The following is a 24,859-nucleotide window of genomic DNA, read 5'->3' on the forward strand; positions in this document are numbered from 1 at the left end:
CCCATATTTGAAGGATTGTCTGGGACAGAAGTTTAGACCCAACGATAATAATTGCTCCTCCGCTTTGGTCAATGTTATCTCGGATAGACTAATGACTGAGTTGTCATTTACTTGCGTTTCTTCTGCCATGTGCCTTAATTCTTCTTTTTTTGCTGTTGTTTTTTTGGCACGTCTAATTCTTTTTGGCACGTCTTTTTTGGTTTCTGCGGTTTTTATTGGATTTTTTAGTTGTGGTCTCAATGTGTCCAGTCTCTCTTTCACTAAAAAATCCAATTCTTCCTCCAAATTTAAAATGACTGCTGAATGTGTCGTCGAATCTGAGTCTTTGCTAGACTCACTAGTGAGGGAGATGTTATCCAAACTGGAGGATTGTTCTTCAATAATGTTGGTGGAAGTTGATACAGCTGCAGCATCGGTCACTGTATTCACTTTATTGTTGTATTGTTGGCGTTTTACTGCACTAAATTTGCGTGAAAATATAAAAATCTGACCTTGATCATAGTCAGCCTGATCCCGCGCAAATTCATGCACTTTTCTGATCTTGATCTTGTTCTCATGCGTCTTTAGCCTTTCCTCCGTAGAGTCTTGTAATTTTTTAGATACCTCAGTGACCCCTAATTTGTCAATTTCTGTATTTAGCCTATCAATTTCCTTCAAAATCTCCACTCGATCAATGGCTGCAAATTTGATCAAAATGTGCACCAGGTTCATGGAGGCTGCCAAGTTGCTCTGTCCCCACTCCTTTAGCATCAACGGATTTGGCTTTTCGAAGTTTGGTGCCAACATAATCCTCAAGCCTCTCGGCACTCTCCCCACCTCTGCATACTTCGATAAAGAATAGTGCTCCCACCATTTGGTAACTTCGAGTTTTATTATTTTTTTCCAACTCTTTATAGAGCGCTTTAATGTTGGTATGCTCTCGTGCTTCATTTCTAGTATATATATATGTATATATGTGTGTGTGTGTGTGTGGGTGTGTGTGTGTGTGTATGTGTGTGAAGGTATAGTTAGGAGGAAATATTGGTTAAAATATACCATTTTAACTGAACAAAACTAATGACATTCAGCGGTTATAGTCATCTCAAGTAAATATAACTTGTGCCCAAAAACGACTATAACTCTGGCCCCCGCCATGCACATTGTTACCATCAATTATGTCATTTCAGATATTACAGTGGTGTTATCAATTATGTAATTGAACGTGTCATAAGTGATGTGATATGTGAGGTAATTAGCAGGGCATGGAAAGAGTGTAAGTTATAGTTACTTTAGGGTACACGTCATATTTACTTGCATTAACTATAACTGGTAAATGTCAATGTTTTTGTTCATTTAAAATAACATTGATTTAACCTTTGTTTTTTTTCATTGAATGTCTATGTTTTTCTTAACGTAAAGTAAGATGTCCATCACCATGTGTGGCTTGCGGCTAGGGCAGGACTGGCCTATGGGCAAGCCCTGCACCAAACTCCATCTGTTCACCAAGCCCACTCCACCAAGCATAGGTGCCCATGTGAAGTAACAAAATGAAGGGTATCATTTTAGGTAAGGCAGACCTAGTAGCTTTGTCAAATGGTCAGAACACCAAAATATGAAAAGAGGCAGGACTAGTGGCTTTATTACGGCGTCAGCACATCAATATATATAAAGCAGACCTGTCAACAATAACTATAATCAAATGTAAAGTTTATAAATTTACATATTGCAATGTTTGATAATAGTGATTGTCACAAATAACATTAAAGATGTCTTTGAGTCTTTTTAAACATTTTTAAGGCCACAAAATGTAATTTTAGAACTAGTAACAAGAGTGCCCTTCACATTAGCTGAACAGCATATATCTCCTACATGGAGTGCATTAAAAAAATATGGTAAGGTCTCCTGGAGTCATAGATTCAATAACTAAGGAGACTTACTGTGGTTTTGTTTTTAATGTCAATGAGGGGCTGCTGCGCTCCCTGAAGCTGAATACAACATTAGAAGAAATACTTGGTGGTTCCCCTACCCCTCCTACGGTAACCACCAGGATCTAAAAGTATCAATAAAAAGCTCCCACAGAATATTATGGGGTGCTCTGTGCACGGAGCAGTAGCTAGTAAATGAGCGGCTCCAGATGCATATATATTATTTTCTTTTTCTCTTTTGTATAAGCTCCAAGGTACCCACCCACTGTATCAACAAAATGACTACATGCTGGGAGCCACAGGGCCAGCTGCAACGCCCCCGCATGCTCTGTGAGCTCCCCAGTCAGTAGCCATAACGGGTGCCAGTGTGAGATGTGAATTCTTTTGAAAGTGGGTGTTCCAGTGCCCACCAGGTCACCCATTACATGACTGCTCATTAGGCACTGCGGGGGCAACCCCAAGGCCCCACTGCACCTGCCTACTCCCCCCCCACCAGCACCCGTTGTGGTGCCGGTGAGAGCCATGATTTATTTCTTTAAATGGGTGCCCCAGTGCCCCAAGTCCCATGCGGCCCCTGTCGGCTCCCCAGCCAACACCCATACTGGGTGTTGGCGGGAGCCTTTAATTGTATTTAAAGTGGATATCCCGGTGCCCACAACATGGCTACTCGTTAGGTGCCAAAGTTATTAGCAAAGTAAAAACGACTCTTCCTGTGGAAATATGATCCTAACTATGACTGCCACATATATATATATTTATATATATATATATATATATATATATATATATATATATATATATCTATATATATATATATATATATATATATATATATATATATATATATATATATATATATATATATTGATTACCAATCCATTTCCCTCTGATTCAAGGAAGGCACTGACACCGTGGCTTTAACTCAAGGAAAGTTTTTTAATCCGACATGCTGCACAGACGCGTTTCGGCGGAAGCCTCCGCCTTGCTCACTTAACTCTGCAGTAATTGGCATACGCTTATATACTGAAATTACATGCTGACACATCAAGAGCAACGTCATACCACATGATAGGTTGTTGGTTGTTATAACAACGGGTGAGTCATGACTTAAACATACTACTGGCATAGACACAGAAGAATCTGTAGTTTTTAGCGCACAAACATACATTTCCTCGCATTATTTCTACTACATTTCATTTGTCGTTAAATTACTATCCAGACGCTGCACGCTGAAATTTATATGTACATTTGTCTGAATATGAACTATATGAGCTACCAAAGTTACCATGAAAAAACGCCGGTTGGCGGACAATTATTTACATTGTATTATGTTGCAGTCTATTGACGAGTCATGATATCACACTTTGGTAAAAACATTATAAATTGATACAAATAATAATACCGATACCCGGTAAAAGACGTCTCAAACATTATCTCCAAGTGGACATAATTGTTGGAGGGAACTGTCGAGTCAGCAGCGATGGGCAAGACTACAGAGACCAGCATGCCCTGATTTGCGACGCCCACAAGGGCGGGACTCTTAAATTGAATAAAGTGATGTTCCACCTGAAACTGCTTTTCCATGACATCTGTGGGGGAGAGCCAGTGAACAAGAGCTTTACATGCTTGAAACGCTTTTTGCAATCACGCAGCATGAGATGGATGGCTGGCTGAAGGGTCTGCTGCCAGCTGTTGTGTGCGTGACCCCTTCTTTGTGTGACCTCCTCATTCTGGGCAACTGGTGTTTTTATATATATATATATATATATATATATATAGAGAGAGAGAGAGAGAGATAAACATGTTGTATCCCGAGCACATTAGAACAATCGTATTATACAAATCATTAATCCAAAATGAAACATTATAATCCAAATAAGTGTCAATCTTCTTCTTTAATGTTCACAACAGCATCCTTTTGAGTTCTAGCCAACACGTGTTTCGTCTAATTAGCACTATATGCATACAGACTTCATCAGGGTAAAGTAAAAGTTCAAAGTAGACTCCACGAAGAAGTAACACTTCAAGTTAAAAGTTATCGATACCCACGTGAGGGCATAATCAGGTCACGCAATCAAGTAAATTCCGTGTTTCGAATGAGGGCGGCAGCACGAGTACACAAGATCAAGGATATCACCTGGGAAGAAGGCTTTTTGCTCATTTCTTTGGACATTGAGTCACTGTATACGAGCATAGATTATATGGTAGGACTAAATGCAAAGAAATATTTTCTCGAGACCAAATCTTGTGAGTTTTATGAACACAAAAAAATGTTTTACATTTGATTTCATGGTGTCTGCACAACAATTTCTTTTTCTTTTGAAAAGATACCCTGAAGCAATTGAGGGGCGTGGCCATGGGATCCTGTTTCTCCCCCAGCTATGCATGCTTGCATGTTGGCTGGTGGGAGGAACAGGTCCTAAAGAAAATTCACCAAGATATATATGATCAGCATGTAGTGTACTGGTTACGGTATATTGACAATTTTTTTATTATTTGGAAGGGAGATGAGGATAATGTTAGAAAGTTCATTGCTACCTTGAATAATAATTCTATAGAATTTGAATTTTACCTCGCTGATAAGAAGTACTACAATAGAATTTTTAGACGTGCAAATCCTGGTGGAGAACAACAAATTAGAAAAAACACTGTTTAGAAAGGCCGCAGCAGGGAACAGTACCTTGCACGCTAGCAGCAGACATCCGAAACATCTCATTGACCCGATCCCCTATGGGGAAATACTCAGGCTAAAGCGTATTTGCAGCACCACTGATGAATTTGAAAAATGCTCACAGAATACCATGCAGAGGCTGAAGGAAAGAGGTTACAATGACAAGGTGTAGACACAAGCCTTTAATAAATCACAGGGCAGGCCAAGAGTGACACTCCTACAGAGCAAAGAAAAAGTGGGAGGGGAAGTTGAGATGGAAAATAACCCCAGACTAATTACAATATATAGTAGGCAAGAAAGGAGAATCAAATCTATCTTAAGAAAGAATTGGCCTATTGTTCTAACAGATGGGGAGTTGGGACCCTGTCTCCCTAATCTTCCGACTATCACTTACAGAAAGTCAAAGTTCATGAGGAGCACATTGGTTAAAAACAGTCCAGAGTTAGACACTTCAGGCACATGGCTGAAACCAAGGCAAGGCTTTTTAAATGTTCTTCCTGCTGTGCCTGTAAGTTTGGTATTAATACCACCAAGTACACTACTCCATTGTCAGATGTGGACATTGTCATCAAAGGTAATTTCAACTACAGGACGGAGTATGCTGTGTATGTCCTGGCGTGCACCTGCAGTTTGCGTTACGTGGGAAGTACCAAGCTGCAGGTGCATGTCAGGATATTGCAGCATATTAGGGCTATAGTTAACAACGATACGTCGTACCCTGTAGCGAGACATTTTAAGAGCACACATGACAATGATTTGAGTTGCCTGACATATTTTGTGATCAATGCAATTCCACCCCTTAGAGGAGGAGGCAACAGGGAAAAACTATTAAGAAAACTTGAAACTCGTACCATTCTGTAGCTGGACAGCAAGATCTCATCTGGTTTAAACACAATGGAAGACATGCATAATATCCTATAAATAGTATGTTTGGCGCTCCCCTTTTGGGATATAACTACTGTTCCAGGTGAATAAATGTTATGTACTTAGATCATTGGTCTTTGACAGGAAAACATTTTTTTGCTAACAGAACTCTTTTTACATCATACCACTTTTGATATAAATACATTTTTATTCACCTTTTTATGGGTTTTTACATGGGATTTTAGCCGCGATTCACTCTAGACACTTAAGTGTTAATTGGGTATTAGGGGGTGTTTTTCAGGTCTTAGTACCTTTTTTGAAAAGTTAGCACTAACACTAGATATATTGCACTCTCTGTCCCATTAAACACTTTACATCCTGACCATGGACTGCAATTTGTTAAGTGTGAACACACTTTCGACATCTAAACATCAGATGACACAGTTTAAAAGCAAGGCATTCAACTCATTTAGAAGTAAAGGAAAGTCGTTTTTTGAAACTTAGAGGCAAGTTATACAAATGCATCATTCAGGGTGATATAGCAGTGTCCAAATGTACATGCATTTTGAAAGGGGCGACCACTCGGTTCCCACAGAACGTATGGTAGGGGGCCCGGATCCCCCCGGGAAACCATTTTGGGCGGGGGGCGTGTCACGGCTGGTATGCCCGAAGTTGCGTAGCCGGGGCGCGCCTTTTTCCCGCCCAGGAGGGGTTGTCCTAGACACCTACACCGTTGGCCACGCCCAGTAGGCGTACCGGAGGAGGGTACACGCCCTCCCGAAGAGGAATAAAGAGAGCAGGAATCCGAACAAGCGTCCTCTTGTTCCTGTGCTGGGAAGCTGCACCTACTCGTTGCACGTGAGCCCTCGACGGAACAAGGAGCAATTTTGAGAACTTGTAATTTTGTGTGTTTTTCTTTCAGCGACTTCGAGCCTAAGGGTCCAGGATCGTGTTGAGCAACGAGGATCGAATATCCGTCAACAATGCCTGGCAAAAAGGCGGGAAAGAAGTCCGGGACTGATCAGATGCTTCGCATGCTGATAAAGGATATGGCGAGTATGAAAAAGCAGATGGCAGCAATGAACAATACGGGTAAACCGAAAAAGGTTATAGGCCCGGCATTGCCGGGAGTTGTCCCCACGGGGAGGGGTAAAAGGGCCAGGAATAGGACGGCAGGGGAGGAGGTCCCAGTTCCCGAGTTACCCCCGGCAAGCCCGGTCATCCCAGTCGAGGCCCCGGTACCGATCCCAGACGCGAGTCAACCGATTCCGGTTGTTGTTACGCCCGCCAGTGAGGAGGACATGCCTCCGGAATTAGCTGCCCAGTTGGCCGCATGGCTCGGCAGGAAGGGGGGTGCTACGGCACCGGGAGATACGACCGAAGAGGCCAAGTTACTAATGCAGCAGTTGCGGCAGTCGCGAGATGCCGCGAAGGCGAATGTCCCTCTTGTCCCCCCACAGGTGACCTCGGAAGGACCGGCAGCTGGTATCGAAAAAACAGCGGGAACAGCAATGGAGCCGGGTAAGCAGGTATTGCCAATGGCAAGGGAGGGGTCTTTGCCCTCAAGACGGGAAAAGGTGGTCCAACATATACCGTTGGCCACGAAAGAATTGATATGGGCTGATAAGTATGTAAATATGTTTTCTCTGCTGACTTACCATCGCGAGATGGAGTATGATAAGACACAGAAGGATTTGTGGCACCCGAGTGTATGGCGAGCCAAAATGGCGGGATTCAGGGTGGATGAGACAATCTCAAATTGAGCCAAGGCCTTTGCAATGTTTTCTGCAATTATTGGGGAGCGTAAGCCCGAGGTTTTGTCCGAATTGTCCTGCTATCAGGCACGAATAATGGATTTTTATGAAACGTATGAGGGCAATGAGTGGATGGGTTACGATATGAAGTTTCGTAAGGCCAAGGAGTTCGATTCATCTCTGACGTGGGATTGTCTCGACTCGGTCTCTTGGCAGAAGCAGCTCCTGCCGGGCGCGACGAAGTCGTCCTCGCTTGGCGGAAACGGGGCGGGGCCTTCCCGCCATCAGCCTGCGGCGCCCTTTCGAGCGGGCCCCGCTGGCGACCACCAACCAAGGAATGGTGGGAATGGGGGTAAGAAAGGGGTCTGTTGGAATTTTAACAGGGGCAATTGCACAAGGCCACAAGGGACATGTAAGTTCAGACATGTGTGTGCAGGTTGCGGAAATTCTTCACACCCCGAGAGTTCGTGCAGAGCCAAGAATGGTGATACAGGGGGTAGAGGGGGGGCCAAACAGGTCTGAGGGGGACCATTGTGTACCGCTACCTACCCCCATTGATATCATGGCAATGATCCCCTGGCTAAACGAATACCCTGATCATGTCTCCGCTGGGGTGTTGAGGAACGGCTTCCTATATGGTTTCCACATCCCGGTGGGGGATTTTCGTGGGGAACCACTTTGTAGAAACCAACAGTCGGCTCAGCATAATCCAGCGGTGGTTGAGAGGAAGATAGCGAAGGAGGTTGCCCTTGGCCGAGTTGCTGGCCCATATAGGCACCCGCCAGTAACTGATTTCATCTGTTCCCCGCTGGGAGTAGTCCCCAAGAAGGACCCGGGGGAATTTAGGCTGATCCATAACTTGTCAGCTCCAAGGGGTCTTTCGGTGAACGATGCGATTGACCCAGGAGTTTGTTCGGTGCGGTACGCATCCTTCGATGATGCCGTCGCCATGTTGAATCGCCTGGGGCCCGGAGCGCTGATGGCAAAATCAGATATCGAGTCAGCGTTCCGGTTGCTCCCGGTACACCCACGGGATCAGCGTCTGTTAGGTTTTGTGTTCCAGGGCTGTTACTACATGGATAGATGTATGCCAATGGGTTGCTCCATCTCTTGTGCTTATTTTGAGAAATTCAGCTGTTTTCTGGAATGGGCATTTACCAAAGCCACTGGTCATAGCCATGTTATGCATTACCTGGATGATTTTTTGTTCTTGGGGGCAGCCAGCGACACAAAATGTGCGCAGGCCTTACATGAATTTTGCACTCTCATGAGGAGGTTTGGGGTGCCATTGGCACCAGGTAAGACGATTGGGCCGTCTACTTCACTCGAGTTTCTTGGAATTGAGCTCGATTCTGTGGAGGGATGTTTCCGTTTGCCAGTAGGGAAAGTGGCGAAATTCAAGGCTTCCCTGGAACTGTGCATTAGCAAAGAGAAAGTTACTCTTCATCAGTTACAACAAGCAGTGGGCCAGCTTAACTTTGCCCTAAGAGTGATACCAATGGCCCGCCCCTTTTCCCGCTCTATTGCACAAGCCATGGTTGGTCTCAGGGAAGGACACCACCGCACAAGACTGTCGGCAGAGGTTCACCAGGATATGCGCATCTGGTTGGCGTTCGTGGCGGACTTCAACGGTCGAGTGGTGTGGAACAAGCCACCAGCGTCTTCGGACGAGCTGGGTTTGTGGACCGACTCGGCGGGGAGCGTGGGATTTGGCTCCATCTTTGGTAATCGATGGTCGGCGCAGACATGGCCGACGTGGTGGCACACCAGCGGTCTCACAGGTAACATTGGGTTTCTCGAGTTGTTCCCCATTTTTGTGGCTCTGAAGGCATGGCCGGATGAGTTCAGAGATCGCTCTGTGGTGTTCTGGTCCGATAACATGACTGTAGTGGAATGTATAAATAATCAGGCAGCACGCTGCAAGTGGATATTGAGATTACTGAAGGAAATTGTACTACTTTGCATGAGACTGAACGTACAATTCAGGGCGAAGCATGTGCCAGGTGTACTGAACCAGGTGGCTGATGCACTCTCTCGTTCACACATGCAGGCTTTCAGGGGTTATCTACCTTCCGCGGACCTAGCGGCGGCACCATTCCCCGAAGCACTCTGGCTACTCGGTGCACCGGATTACAAGACCTTGTGGCAGCAAGCTTAGCCCCCAGGACAAGGAAGGCATACGAAGGAGCGTTTCGTTCCTATTGTGCATTTTTAAGTCCGGCAGCGGGGGACAATTGGGGTCAGGAGGATTATGTCCTGAAGTTTCTAGTAGCACTGCACAGTGAAGGCCGATCAGCGGCAACTGCCAATAGGCACCGGGCCGCCATTTCATTCATGGCGCAGGCGCATGGTATCAAGGACCCGACATCGTCCTTTTTGGTAAAGAGAGCCCTTCGTGGTTGGCAACGCCTTGAGGGTCGTAGAGTGGACGAGAGGCACCCGATTGGGTTAGAAAGGTTGTCCCTGCTAATGGCGATACTCCCTACGACATGTTCCTCCCAGTTCGAGGCAGTGCTGTTCCGGGCCGCTTTTGCATTAGCATTCCATGGGGCTATGCGGGTGAGCGAGCTGGTTGCAAGAAATAAGAAAGATGTTGAGGGAGGTCTGTGTCGGGATCACATTCGGATTAAGGGTGATTCAATGGTGGTCACAATAACCAGGTCCAAGACCGACCAGTGTGCTATGGGAGACAGTGTTATTGTCCAGCGCATGCAAGGGTCCCCCATGTGCCCGGTGAAGTGTGTTGAGGAATATTTGGCGCTAAGGGCGGATACATGGGGGGGAAGCCTGCTGAGACATATCGACGCCACCCCACTGACGAGGTTTCAGTTTCAGAGGGTGCTAACAATGGCAATCGCAGCAGCGGGCTTGGACCCGGGTGATTTCGGGACCCATTCCTTTAGGATAGGGGCTGCTACAGAGGCTACAGCCGGGGGTCAGAGTGTTGAAAAGGTGAAACAGCTGGGACGATGGTCCTCGAACTGTTATAAGAGGTATGTGCGATTGCACATGTTGTGAAGCCAATGTCATGCACTCACGCTTCTTGTTTTCTGTTTGGTTTTCAGTTTCGCGAGCATGCAATGCAGGGCGGACTGTGCAGTCGACCCGGCACCTGGGGATCAGCGGTCAGAGATCACCGGCTGAGGAGAGAGTGGTGTGGGTCGTGGGCCACTCATACGTGAGGCGGGCCGGGGACGTATTCAATGCAGGTGATGTGATTCACGCAGCTGGGGAATAAGGGTAAAGGGTGACCTTCCACGGAAGGGGCGGGCTCTGTATTGACCGGTTTCAATGTTTTATTGAGGAACTGTTAGGGCGGCAGAGGTCACCGCCATCTGTAATCATAGTACATCTGGGGGGCAATGACTTAGTGTCACTCGGTCGGCGAGTACTACTCGAGCGAGTTCTATCTACTGTTAGCTGGCTGGCGAGAAGGATCCCGGGGTGCACGATAGCATGGTCCCACATGATTCCCAGGAAGGTGTGGCGGGGGGGCCTCTCTGTGTCAGCTCTGAACCATTCAGTGAAAAAGGTCAATAACAAACTTGGTAGGTTGTTTCGCACGGCGCAGTTGCACTGTATTCCGCATGGATGTATTCGGGGGGATAACATGTATCTCGATGATGGGGTCCATTTGTCCCGGGAGGGGAATGTCTTACTCATAGGAGACTTCGTAGCATGGTTAAGGGGTTTGTAAAAGCATGACCTTTAGTAGGAGTTGTGGGGGGGCCGGATAGCCGGTCAACTATCCGGCCTGTGGCGGTAAGGTCATGATCGGTGAGCAGTAATTTTAAGGTCCCTAGAGGGGGGGCGCCACCCACTATGGATGGGAGCGCCCGGGGGGAGGCGGCCATTGGCCCCTCACACGGGGAGGCGGCACCCACTAAGTATGGGTCGCCTAAGGGAAGACGGCCATAGGCCCCTTCCAGGGGAGGAGGCGGCTAAGATGCCCCTCCTACGAATTTCCCGGGGCCAGGATATCCGCGACGGCGGATGTGATAGACAGTGTGGGGTGGAGAGGGGGGTCCACGCTACCTTCTTACAGACACCTCACACGAGTCCTCGGACGACCCTCAAGATGGCGTCGAGTTAATTGGGGGCCCCGCAAGACAAGGGAAATTGGAGTTGGCACAGAGGTACAGTCCCCTGTGCGCCCGCCCTCACATCATGAGGGGGAGAGTTCTGGTAGTAGGGATCTGACACCGGTTGCGACCTTGCCGTTGGCCCGTAATGCTAGGATGTACAATTTTAATTTCGAAAGTATGCATTTGCAGGATGTTAGACTCGGCTAGGAAAATCTTTGTACTAGAGATTTGTTAAGGTTAGCCAAAGAACATGTCTTCATCGAAATGTAATACATGAAAATTGTACATGATATGAAACTGTTATTTTAATGTTTTAATTTTGTTTCATATTTTAATAAATACGGCCGGGAGGGTTTCCTCCCTCCCGCCTTCCAAAAGTTCAAAACTGCGTCCGTCTTCCCATCCTTGGGGATTGTGTTGGGAGGGGGTGACAGGCATCCCGGCCATATGGAAAGGGGCGACCACTCGGTCCCCCTGAACGTATGGTAGGGGGCCCGGATCCCCCCGGGAAACCATTTTGGGCGGGGGGCGTGTCACGGCTGGTATGCCCGAAGTGGCATAGCCGGGGCGCGCCTTTTTCCCGCCCAGGAGGGGTTGTCCTAGACACCTACACCGTTGGCCACGCCCAGTAGGCGTACCGGAGGAGGGTACACGCCCTCCCGAAGAAGAATAAAGAGAGCAGGAATCCGAAGAAGCGTCCTCTTGTTCCTGTGCTGGGAAGCTGCACCTACTCGTTGCACGTGAGCCCTCGACGGAACAAGGAGCAATTTTGACCCACCCACCAGCCCCTTATGGCAATGTTAGTACTGCAATAAAGTGATTTGCGTTGATAACATCTTTTTCCATTGTATAGCGGGTAATAACAGGACAATGTTAGTAATGCAATAAAGTGATTTGCTTGATAACATCTTCGTACCTGGTCTAGCGAATGATAACGATCTAAGTTTAATGATGTGATGAAATGTCTAGTATTAGAGACGAATATCGCAAGGTACAGTATAATTTTCTCCCTTAGTAGGTAAACAAATGTCGTATTTATTTTGGTCGGGCGGTAAGGTCATGATCGGTGAGCAGTAATTTCAAGGTCCCTATAGGGGGGGCACCACCCACTATGGATGGGAGCGCCCGGGGGGAGGTGGCCATTGGCCCCTCACACAGGGAGGCGGCACCCACTAAGTATGGGTCGCCTAAGGGAAGACGGCCATAGGCCCCTTCCAGGGGAGGAGGCGGCTAAGATGCCCCTCCTACGAATTTCCCGGGGCCAGGATATCCGCGACGGCGGATGTGATAGACAGTGTGGGGTGGAGAGGGGGGTCCACGCTACCTTCTTACAGACACCTCACACGAGTCCTCGGACGACCCCCAAGATGGCGTCGAGTTAATTGGGGGCCCCGCAAGACAAGGGAAATTGGAGTTGGCACAGAGGTACAGTCCTCTGTGCGCCCGCCCTCACATCGTGAGGGGGAGAGTTCTGGTAGTAGGGATCTGACACCGGTTGCGACCTTGCCGTTGGCCCGTAATGCTAGGATGTACAATTTTAATTTCGAAAGTATGCATTTGCAGGATGTTAGACTCGGCTAGGAAAATCTTTGTACTAGAGATTTGGTAAGGTTAGCCAAAGAACATGTCTTCATCGAAATGTAATAAATGAAAATTGTACATGATATGAAACTGTTATTTTAATGTTTTAATTTTGTTTCATATTTTAATAAATACGGCCGGGAGGGTTTACTCCCTCCCGCCTTCCAAAAGTTCAGAACTGCGTCCGTCTTCCCATCCTTGGGGATTGTGTTGGGAGGGGGTGACAGGCATCCCGGCCATATAGGCAGTTGCAAGACATCTTGGATTATGTTATTAAGAAATGGAATTCTAAAGGGTTTGTAATGATACATTAATATGTGTTATGGTTGACTACAGTAACAGTGTCATTGAATTTAAGTATGCTGTTTTTAACTTAATATGTATTTTTTATATATATGATACATATTTTAGTCAGTGAGATTTTAGCATTTGTATGGCTCATACACAATTTAGATATATGTTTATTTATGCATCTTCTAGTGATAAGTCTCACCATGTGTCGTTTTTCAACCCTGTTTATTTTACCATTCTTTCAAGGAGATGTCAATTTATTGTATTGTAAGTTTCTCCATAATGGAATGGCTGTAATCTCTAGTTTGCACGCTGAAACTAATACTTTTTAACCTGTAATTGAAAGATGTTAAAGCATTGATGAAGGTTTCTTCTATGTCTATGGTCATGTGACACGGGAAGATGCACACCCAGCAGTTTAAAAATGGTGTGGAGGATGGGCTCTTAGTGTGTGAGCAAGAGCACAGCTGTGCTCGAAACGCGACTTGGAGTAACAAAATAAAATTATACCTGCCATCGCCATTGGGGTCTGTTTCCCTCTGTTCGGCGCTGCTGCTGCTGTGGGGGTTTGGAGAGTTCTTGGCTGCAATATATATATATATATATATATATATATATATATATATATATATATATATATATATATATATATATATATATATATATATATATATATATATATATATATATATATATATATCCAAGATTATCTCGCTTTCACTCCACTCCAATGGAATAAACGAGCGTGGACCCAAAAGTTCGTGCAAATTCTTTAATCAGCCACTGGCACTGCCGCCATTACGCGTTTCTGGAGATCCCTCCCTTGATGACATGACAGCCTAAAGGCATCACCAATCACTATTTAAAGTGCATGTGCAAAAGCAGCCCCTCAATGAACATAGAAGACATACTATCGTTTTGGTACATTGTGCAAATACAAAATCACATTGAATGTAAAATACAGACAAATAGAATTTACAATTTGGAAATTTCAAACAGTTCCTTTTCCAATTAATCAAATATATTCCATGAATGGAATTTGTTCTGCTAACTCCTCCTATGCTAGCAGACTTAATTGTAGCATCAATGCCTATAGTGCCTTAAACAAGTCTTCATAATTTTCCCAATGAACTTATCCCTGTGCCTAAATAAAATTAAATAGTGCTCAACCATTTAGTGATAAGTATACTCATATATTTAAAATAATCAGAGTTTGTCAGCAAGGCGACATTCAATCATGTAACACTGTATATTGTGGAAGTAAAGTGCATGGTGTTGATGGGGCAGTTAATTCAGCCCATAAATATTCATAGTTGCCAGGACCAATCCTTAATTAAAACCATCATAAATATCAGAAGTATCAAAAATTAAACATACTTTCTATATAATGATTAAAAAGAATATACAGTCCATAATCCTTATAAATATATAAACCATTACCACATCATCTCCACAAAATCATACACTTCATTTCATATATATACACATATTTACATTTGGTGAATGATATCAACATCTTTCTGCACTATCCCATGTCCCTTTTCCGTACATTCCATATTCTCATGACACTTTATAGTAAAGATATATGTTCTGTGTTGTGTTATCCTACAAATTCTTTTGCACAAGTGATCATAAGAAAGTGTAAAGATCCTCACTGGTAATGAGGCCATTGGGGTGCTTTGAGTCGAGTCTGAGTATGTATGATGTTTCTAATCTCCTCAGTTTGCTCTCCCTATCACCCCCTCTTCCTTGAGGCGTAATAGTATCTATTGCAAAATATTTCAAATATTTTGGGTCACTATTATGGCTCTGCTGAAAATGTCGTGCTACCGGGTAGCTATCATCTTTGTTGCAAATTGCCAGAATGTGCTGTAGTACTCTTCTATGCACGGGCAATTTCGTTCTCCCTACATACCGCATGTTGCAACTGCAGGTGAGCACGTACACCGCAAAATCAGATTTGCAGGTGATATGTTGTTCTATTCTGCAGGCCGGGTAACCAAAGGCCGGGGTATAACTGGTGGTATTGATCCCATGCTGACATGCTTTGCATACAGCACACTTGTAAAAGCCTGTTCTTGCCACCAACCATGGTGCTTTTCTTTTTGACTGGAAGTTACTTCTTACCCGAGAAGAGCCCATATTACAATTTCTCCTAAAGGTTATTGACGGCATTCTGGGCATGGATCCTCCTATTACCGGATCACCTTTGATAATAGGCCAGTTTTTACGGACTATTTCCCTGATTTGTTTCTGTTGTTTGGAAAACCCAAGGATAAGCCTAATTGGTTCCTGTTCTGTCCCTGTAGCCTTGTGTTTGTTTCTATATTGCAAAAGATCTTCCCTAGCTATTACCTTTGTTTTCTCAATTGCCTCCTGGATCACCTCCAAACTGTACCCCCTATCAAGGAACCTATCTCTACATTCACTTTGTTTATCCTCGCAGTCTGCCTCATCACTGCATATCCCCCTGATGCGGAGCATCTCCCCATACGGGATGCTCCTTAACAGATGTGGGGGGTGTGCACTGGAGGCGTGTAGGAGTGTGTTTCCCGATGAAGGTTTTCGGTACAGAGTGGAACTGATCCCATTTGTTGTCACTTGTACTCTCACGTCCAGAAAGGTTACTGTTTCCCTACTCATCTCTGCCGTGAAATGAAGGTTAACATCATTGTGATTCAATTGTTGTATAAACTCATTGGCACTTTCATTGCTACCATTCCAGACTATAAACAAATCGTCAATATAGCGTAACCAGACTACTATATTGTTATCGCACACTACTTCATATTGTCGCCTGAGGACCAGCTCCTCCCACCAGCCCATAAATAAACAGGCGTAACTGGGGGAGAAGCTGGCCCCCATAGCTACACCCTATATTTGCTGATAAATTTTACCGTCAAAGAGGAACAAACTGTTCTCCAAGCAAAAAGTTATCATTTTCAACAACATATTCGAGTGCTGGGAATATATAATTGGTCTGCTTTTGAGCAAGTATTCGATGGCTCGCAGGCAATCACAATTTCTAATGCATGTGTAAAGGCTGGACGCATCAAGAGCTATCAACAGGTAAGATGACCTCCATTCTAAATTTGTGATTTTTCTAAGGAAATCACTGGTGTCCTGTACGTAAGATCTCAAGTTCCTCACCATACCTTGTAGGAAGGAGTCAATGTACCTTGAGACATTTTCCAGAATGCCATCCCATGCCGAAATAATAGGGCGACCCGGTGGTTTATTCATATCTTTATGGATTTTTGGTATGAAATAAATCACCGGGATGGTGGGATGCGCCTTTTTCAAATATTTAAATTCCCCCCAATTTAACAGTCCCACACTTTTCCAAGCCAATAATAGTTTGTAAAGCTCTTCCTGGGTGTCTTTGTGCTTCGTATAGGGAACCTTTCTGTAACACTCGATGTTATTGAGTTAGCTGTAAGCCTCCTGTAAATAGTCCTGCACTGGCCACAGCACCAAGTTCCCTCCCTTGTCTGAATTGCGGATTATTATTTGATCGTTATCTTTTAATTTCTTGATTAATTGCCAATATTTTCTTTCCCGATTGGTGTTACTTTTTTTTAATCTGCAATTTCGAATGTTCAGTCTTTTTATTTGTGCTACCAACTGTTCATTGAACACCTCAATTGAATCACGTGCCATCACTGGTACGAATTTGGATTTGGGTTTGAACGATGTTTGAGGTTTTATATTTGTCCCTGTTATTTGTGTCAGTCCGGTGCCAGGATTCGTGGTACCTGCACTTGTAGAGGATTGTGAGGGGTCAATGGCTGTACTACCCACTTCCTCCAATCCCTGCATGTCATATAGTAGGTCATAGTCAGCTCTCACTAGGCCTTGTAATTACAACTGTTGTTGTGAGGCCTTATCTTCCTCATTTTTTCGGGTGCCATGTTGTTCATGGAACTTCTTTAACTTTAACTTGCGTATAAATTTATAAATATCCGCAGGTGTTTGAGTATAGTTAAAGTTTGATTCCGGGCAAAAAGACAGCCCCAATGTTAGCAACTGTTTCTCAGCCGTAGTAAGGGTGACGCTAGATAAGTTAATATTAGAATTGTTAGAACTGTCGTTGGGGCATTCTGTGAGGTAGGATCTTTGGGTGCCTCTCCTAGGCCATTTGTGAGTTCTGTGAATATTCTCATTATTTATGCAATTATTTCGCCCTCAGTGTACCTCGGTCAACACTCCGGTTCTGTAATGGGATCTGTTCTTGCCTGCGAGATGCTGCAATGTTCCAAGCTCCTCTGGCACCTTCCTTTCCGGGTGGTGCAGCCCTCCCTAAGAGGAACAATGTTAAACTGTTGTGCACTACATAGCCCACAATGCACTGATAACTTACCTACTACAGGATACTACTATAAACCAATCAGTGAGGAGGAATGAACTTAAAAAAATTTGAAAAGCATCACGTCAGCAACACTGTGAATTTTCCAGCACTGCCTTCGAAAAAGGAGCTGAAATGCTTTGAAACGTGTCAGGCAATGGAGTTGCTTGGAATACATTTTCGGTTGAGGAAATAAAAGTTTCTTTGAAACCATCTGTTCAGGAGTGCGTCCTTGCTGCAGAGCCTTTGGAGAACAAAATAAACATGGCAGCTTCGCCGTGAAGTGCAGTAAATGCAAAGCCTGTGAGAATGGTAAGAACCTGACCACTCTAGAATCACCATTAGGGAAAAAATATTGATTAAGCAAAACCTTAACTGTAAAACTGAGTTTGCGGTTTATGCTTTGAACTGCCCCTGTTCTAAAAAGTATACTGGCAGCACTATCCTTCCAGTGCGTAGAAGTATACTTCAGCATTTGAGAGCCATTAAAAATAATTATGCAAGCTATCCAGTTGCATGTCATTTCCAACAGAAACATGGTGGTGATCACAAATATTTAACATACAGTGTGATAGGTAGTGTGCCAAAAAAGAAAAGAGATGGTGACCGGGAAAAGGAACTCAGGAGATTTGAGTCCTAATATATCCTGGAAATGGACAGCAAAGAGCCACAGGGCTTAAATATTGATGAAGAAATGTACATCCATCTTTAGGTTCTCCAACAGCCTTCTTAGAAATCAGTACAAATGTTTTTAGAAATTCCTGGTCCACATAGATGGTTGTGTGACAGTTTAATGCATCCCTCTAATTCTGACCCCGAGGCACTAGACCTAATGCACTGTTAATTGAATTCAATTCATTACCGGGGATCTATGAACTGAGTACCAACAGGGCACTAGACTGCTTATATATTACTTTATCCCTGATAGACTTGTGTAAGCATTATTACCGGTCCGGTACAATTTTTGACGTCAATGCAACTACACCTATTGCCAAGATATTATTGGCAAAGATTATTCGTTAGGTTGTTTTATTTTAATACAGATGTTTGAATAATTTTTCACTTAGGAAGTTATCTAAGTTTCATATGCGGTAATGCATTACGTGAAGTAACGATGAATCACTAAAATTATGGTCGATTCCTAGAATGTATGGCTATACAATATGACTCCATACATTATTACTTGCAAGTAACTCCATTCCAATATGGCCGACAATGTTTTGACTTGAATGCATTGAGGGATGCAGACCTCATCTATGTTTACTATTTGTACATTCACTGTGTATTTAACATGTTGAGCACGGGGGAAAGGTTATCGTGTGATCAAGACACCTTGGTGTGTCGAAACGCGTAGCGATATCCGGTGAATAAAACCTTCATGACTGAATCTCCTTGAGTGCGCGACTTTGCTTATGGGCAGAATTTGTGGATTTTCATTAAACCATTCGGCTATGGGTTTGCCGAATTTTCGCGCCACCTGACGACGGGAGGAGGTACCCGGAAGGACCCAGTGTGCTTTGGAATATATATATATATATGTATATATATGTATATTACCTACTGGCAGTCGCCAGTAGGTAGTTATAGTTAGGACCTAGTTTCCATAGGAAATCCACAACATTCTATTTGGAATAACTTTGGCGTCGGTGGACGAATCTTCGTGAATTTCTCCAAGAAAATGGCCTGCTCGGTTCCGCTCCTTCCCTGAAAGTTTGGGGGTGATTCGTCAAGTGGGGGAGAGAAAAAGGGGGTCCAAAACGTGTTTTCCCCATGCAATTTTCCATAGGGACTTTTAGCCAGGGCTACAGCCCGAACGGCTGAACGGAATTACACAAAATTTGGCAGAGAGGTAGAGTTCTGTTCGCAGACTGTGCTTTTTGTTAAATGGTGTAATTCCGTTCAGTAGTTTTTAAGAAAATTGCAAGTAAAATCATAGCGATATAGAGTCGGCGTTCAGCACACGTACTGAAATCTGTTCAATTACGAGCGCGAGCTGCATGCTGATTGGCTGTGAACTGTCTGTCAACACTCGAAACCAGGAAGTGTTGGCGGCCATCTTGTGCCTCGCTAGAACCGAGTCACAAGAAAATAGTAAAACAAAGTTGAGAAATAAGGGAAGGGGGTAGGGTAGAGATATTCTGACCCTGTAGGCTTGCTTAGGGGGGTCGTATATTGATGTTTAGGCTCTATTTTTTATTTTATTTTTTTTAAAGAAAAATCGTGGCGTACGCGTATGTAAATACCTACAATTACGAGCAGGAGCTGCATGCTGATTGGCTGTCAATACTCCAAACCAGGAAGTATTGGCAGCCATGTTGTTTGTCGGAAGAGCAGAGTCACAAGAAAACAGTAAAACAAAGTTGAGAAATAAGGAAAGGGGGCAGGGTAGAAACATTCTGAGCCTATAGTCTTGGTCAGGGGGTGGTACATGGATCTTTAGGGTCAATTTTTATTAAAAAAAAAAAAGGCTGGGTACTCGTGCAGTACTTGTACGCAGTGGAAAAGGTGAAAAAAAAGTAGAAGTTTGTTTTATTCATTAGGTCCCGGGGGGGTAAATTACGGGGGAAATTTTTCTGCATTATGGGGGCTTGTAAGGTGCCTCGAGCACTGGGGAACGGCACTGCTCTGGTTTTATTTTGAAGTATGCGGGGGGGGGGTTACGGTCCTACTCCCCGCAGTCTCGGGGAGCGGCACCCCTGAGGGTCTTTTTAAAAAAAAAATATGTTTTGAGCTCTCTCTCTCTGTCCCCGTACACGTCGTGGGGAACACCACATTTCTGGGGCAGTGATATGTAAAATGACCTTCCAGCTCCGGGTATCTGGATTGTCTGGAGTTTTTTATTAATGTTGGGAGGGTGGGCTTTATAATACGTCCTTGTTAAGTTCCATAGAAGCCTATGTTCTGGTGCTATCATGGGGTTCTTTGGGAAATAACAAGGCCGTATTATGAAGCTCATTATCGCCGTTTTATCATCAGTTTCTTGCCAATAAAACAGCGATAATTTTAACACCAGTCCTTGAAAATATGCACCTAAGTTTACTGGTAAAAAAAAAGAGCAATGGTCCATATTATCAACAAAAGGCGATACATTATCGTCGCATTTATTGGCAGGAAACTGCAGATAAAGCGGAGATAATGAGCTTGATAATATGTACTTGTGAATAACCATAGCAGCCTAGGTTAGGATCAGAACCTGGGCTTGTATGGGAAGTTACAAGGGCCTATTATCAAGCACATTATTGCCGCTTTATCGGCAGTTTCCTGTCGATAAAAGCGGCGATAATGTATCGCCCTATGTATGTAAAGCTTTCCTTTTTTTTGGTGTAGCAGTTGTACTCTCTTCGCATGCTCAGCGTCGTTTCGAAGTTCACGTTTTTTTCTTCAAGTTCAACAAGCAAACCTTTATTTATATCAGTTAGTAAATCTGTCGCTTTCTTTTCCCGGTTCGTGTGATTCATCCGGTGCTGAATTTTAACACCGGTCCTTGATAATATGCACCTAAGTTTACTGGTAAAAAAAAGAGCAATGGTCCATATTATCAACAAAAGGCAATACATTATCGTTGCATTTATTGGCAGGAAACTGCTGATAAAGCAGAGATAATGGGCTTGATAATATGTACTTGTGAATAACCATAGCAGCCTAGGTTAGGATCCGAACCTGGACTGCTATGGGAAGTTACAAGGGCCTATCATCAAGCACATTATCGCCTCTTTATCAGCAGTTTCCTGCCGATAAAAGCGGTGATAATGTATCGCCTTTTGTATGTAAAGATTTCCTTTTTTTTTGGTGTAGCAGTTGTACTCTCTTCTCATGCTCAGTGTCGTTTCGAAGTTCACGTTTTTTTCTTCAAGCTCAACAAGCAAACCTGTCTTTATAACAGTTAGTAAATCTGTCGCTTTCTTTTCCCGGTTTGAGTGATTCATCCGGTGCTGTACTTTTGTACAGTATTAATAGTCATATTTTTTATATATTTATTTAAAAGGTAGTGCTGAGGTGCCAAACGTTGATTACGTACTCCGTCCACCGCCATTTTAGTAGTTTCTCACCGTTGTATTTATTATATCAGTTAGTTAGAACTCAGTAGTTTTCAATCCTAGTCTTGAATATTTTACTATAGTATTTCAACATTATTTTTATTGTGGACCGTCATACCCCTCCCCCACAAAATAAAAGAAGTAAGTCGTTTTTTTAAATTAACTTTTATTAAACAATAAATATAAACGAAACTCAATTATAACTATATTAGAACTGGCAAAATAAGTTAAACAATGTTATAAAGAAATAGTGAAATGGATTCCAAAAGGTGTCAGATTGGTAATCTGCAAACGAAAAAAGAAAATTAGAGTTTAGAATTATGTAGATGTGAGTAAATGAGCTGAAGCATTACAAGTTGTGGTAACTCTACAGTTTTACGTGTGCAGTGTGACTCGTATATTCCTGTTCTGTTATAGTGCCACGTTCAAGTGGTGTCTATATTGAAGTGCCTATTGCGTTACTGACTCCCGTTGTGGCGACTTATTTCTAATGCATTCCTATGAAGGATTTGTATATCTAGGCCTCTGTGCTTACCGTTTTATAAAGCTTGCAGCCAAACAATGCAGCCACTGGAATGGACAACTTCAGGTGGGCTGATCTTCTACACGTCCAAGTAGACAGCAGTGTCTAAGTTTAAGAGAGAAAGAGAAATGATGTCACAGAGAGTGGGAGAGAGAGAAAACAACATTAAAACTGTGTCGCGGAGTCTGGAGTTGAGATTTTTTGTTGAACCAGATGTAGATTTACTAGCTCTTTGCATCACTTTACCCATGTTAAAAGTGACTCAAAAGTGCCCTAATAAGGGTGATGATCTGTTTGTCAGACTGTTGTAACCTATCTGTTGTCACTGCTCGGAGGTAATTATACATTTTACAGAGAAGCTGCTGTACACTACGCACTCTGGGCAATAATATCTAGCCTGGGCGACAAAAATGATTGCCACTTTATCGGCAGGAAAGTGTCGCTAAAGTGGCAATAATGGGTTTGAAAATATGCTCTATGGAATTCCAATCGAAGCTCATGTCAGATGTCCTTCATATCTAACATGAGCTTCGATTGGAATTCCATAGAGTATATTATCAAACCAATTATCACCACTTTCCTGATGATAAAGTGGCGATAATTCTGTTGCCAAGGTTTGATAATATGGCCCTCTCTCCTTTCATAAATAAAAGTTACACTACAGTTTTACGAGTGCAGTGTACCTGTTACATTTTACTTATTATAGTGCCTCGTTCAAGTGGTGTCTATATGTAAGTGCCTACTGCGTTACTGACGCCCGTTATGCCGACTTATTTCTAATGCATTCCTATGAAGGCTTTGTAGATCTAGGCTTCTGTGCTTACCTTGCATACAGAGTGCGGCCACCGGAGTTCACCACTCGACTTGAACTCTGCTTCTATACGTCAAAGTATATTCAATAAGTTGCAGAGAATTCCATTGCTGTTGCTCGATAGGCCGTGGTTGCTTCTGAACGATGTTTGCTGAAGGAAACAAAAGGACATTTTGATTAGTCATTGAAACTGAGTTGCGTAACTACTATCAAAAGGGAATTTTAATGTGGGTTCTTAATATTCCGTAGTTAAGACTGTTGCAGCTCCAGCAAACAAAGGAAGATCAATAAGTTAATAAAGGCCTGGGACGGCGTCGTGACGCAGAAAAAAAAATACTATCATGGACGCACACTTATTAATAATAGAGGCCTAAGCACGTGTCGTAGTACAGAAATGCGACACAGAAATTTATGCTCGCACAATTTTTAAGATTAGAGGTGTATAGGACCTCGTGACTTATAAAGAAATATTTCAATTATGTAAGTACAATTTAAAACCACTGAGGGGTAGGCAAGCCATATGAAGGATAAAAAACTAGTATTATGCATATACAATTTACAGTGGAGGCTGATGTTGTGATGTCTTCTCTTACTTTTGTTTCTGTCATCTTTTGTTGTGTCTTGAAAGGCTGTGGATTCCCTGAGTTTGGGGTGTTTTCGACAGTCTGTCTGTCATCGCAGCAGAGGCAGGAAAAAGAGAGCATGCTCACGTCAGTGCCCGCATTATATGGGAACCGTGGGGGCTGCCCAAAACAAGCCCAGGGCCGTCATTGGTAGCGTTTTCGCGGTCTATAAGAATGATGGCCCTGGGGGACATAACATTGGCTAATGTATTGCTTTCCAGGCTAAATGATAGCAAGCATGCTAGGTGGTGGCATGTGGGTAGTGTGGGCGGGCGTGCACCGCGCATGTGCAAATATGAGTTTGTGCACCAACAATTAACAACAGAGAGAGATGGGGGCAGTGTTATAATCTATGCAGAGGCAGGCCCAGAATCGGGTCTGCAATGAGTCAGCACTTCTAATCATTGTCCTTAGCGCGCCCTGAGCTCTGATTTGTCACTGGGAGGGTGATCGCACCATAGTTTGTACTGCTTATCATACTCAGCGTGTACCCGCGCATACGGTACGAATATGCTTTGACATTACGCGTCGCATTAAAGCTTCGGTGTGACGTCATGTACGGCGTTCTGTATGCGAAAGGGGGCAATGTTTCTACTGGGTTTAAAACATGTATGTATTTAATGTACATACTAAGGGCAGACATTTGGGATAACTATGATTTTTTTAATACTTGTAATAATCATATATTACTTTTAAAAAGAATTACACAAATCGGAGTAGAACATCATGCGTACTCGTATTGAAAGAGCTGCGCAAGCGCATCATAAGCGTACGCAAAGCCATGTGACTTTAAAAGTAGAGATTTGATTGGTACGTAACTTTTCCTATTGCGAGTGTTGAAAGTTCCGTCCCATTATAATTATTCGACTTTGACTTTCTAAGAAGGATTTGTTGTGAGAATCTTCTCAAATAGAAGGAAGATCACCATATTAAGAGCAATGGAGTCATATTCCAGCAGTTCTTCAGAGGGAGATTTCATTCCTGAAGAAGCTCTAAAGAAGAGGAAAGAAGCTCTAATTAGGAAGTATTTCACTTTTCCAGAAGGTCAAAAAAAGGTTAATGCTGCAAAAGTAACCTGTAAAATTTGCCAAACAACTCTTTCAAGGGGTGATCCATGTAAAAAATACTCCTTTGGCACAGCAAATGTGGTGCGACACGTGAAGAACTTGCACCCCAAGAACTTTGCTCGAGCTGAAAGACGGAGGTTGCACATCAACTGCGGCAGCATTTTCAGCAAGCAGTCCACACCCACATATTGATTCTGACTTTGCTAAAGTTAAATTTCTTTGCATTTATTGCGATACACGTTTGTGTTATGGGGAACAGTCTATCGACCTGATAAAACGCAGGATACAGGATAATTGCTGTCC

The sequence above is a fragment of the Lissotriton vulgaris genome, chromosome 3_1, assembly GCF_964263255.1.
Source record: "Lissotriton vulgaris chromosome 3_1, aLisVul1.2, whole genome shotgun sequence".
In the NCBI taxonomy this organism is placed as follows: Eukaryota; Metazoa; Chordata; class Amphibia; order Caudata; family Salamandridae; genus Lissotriton; species Lissotriton vulgaris.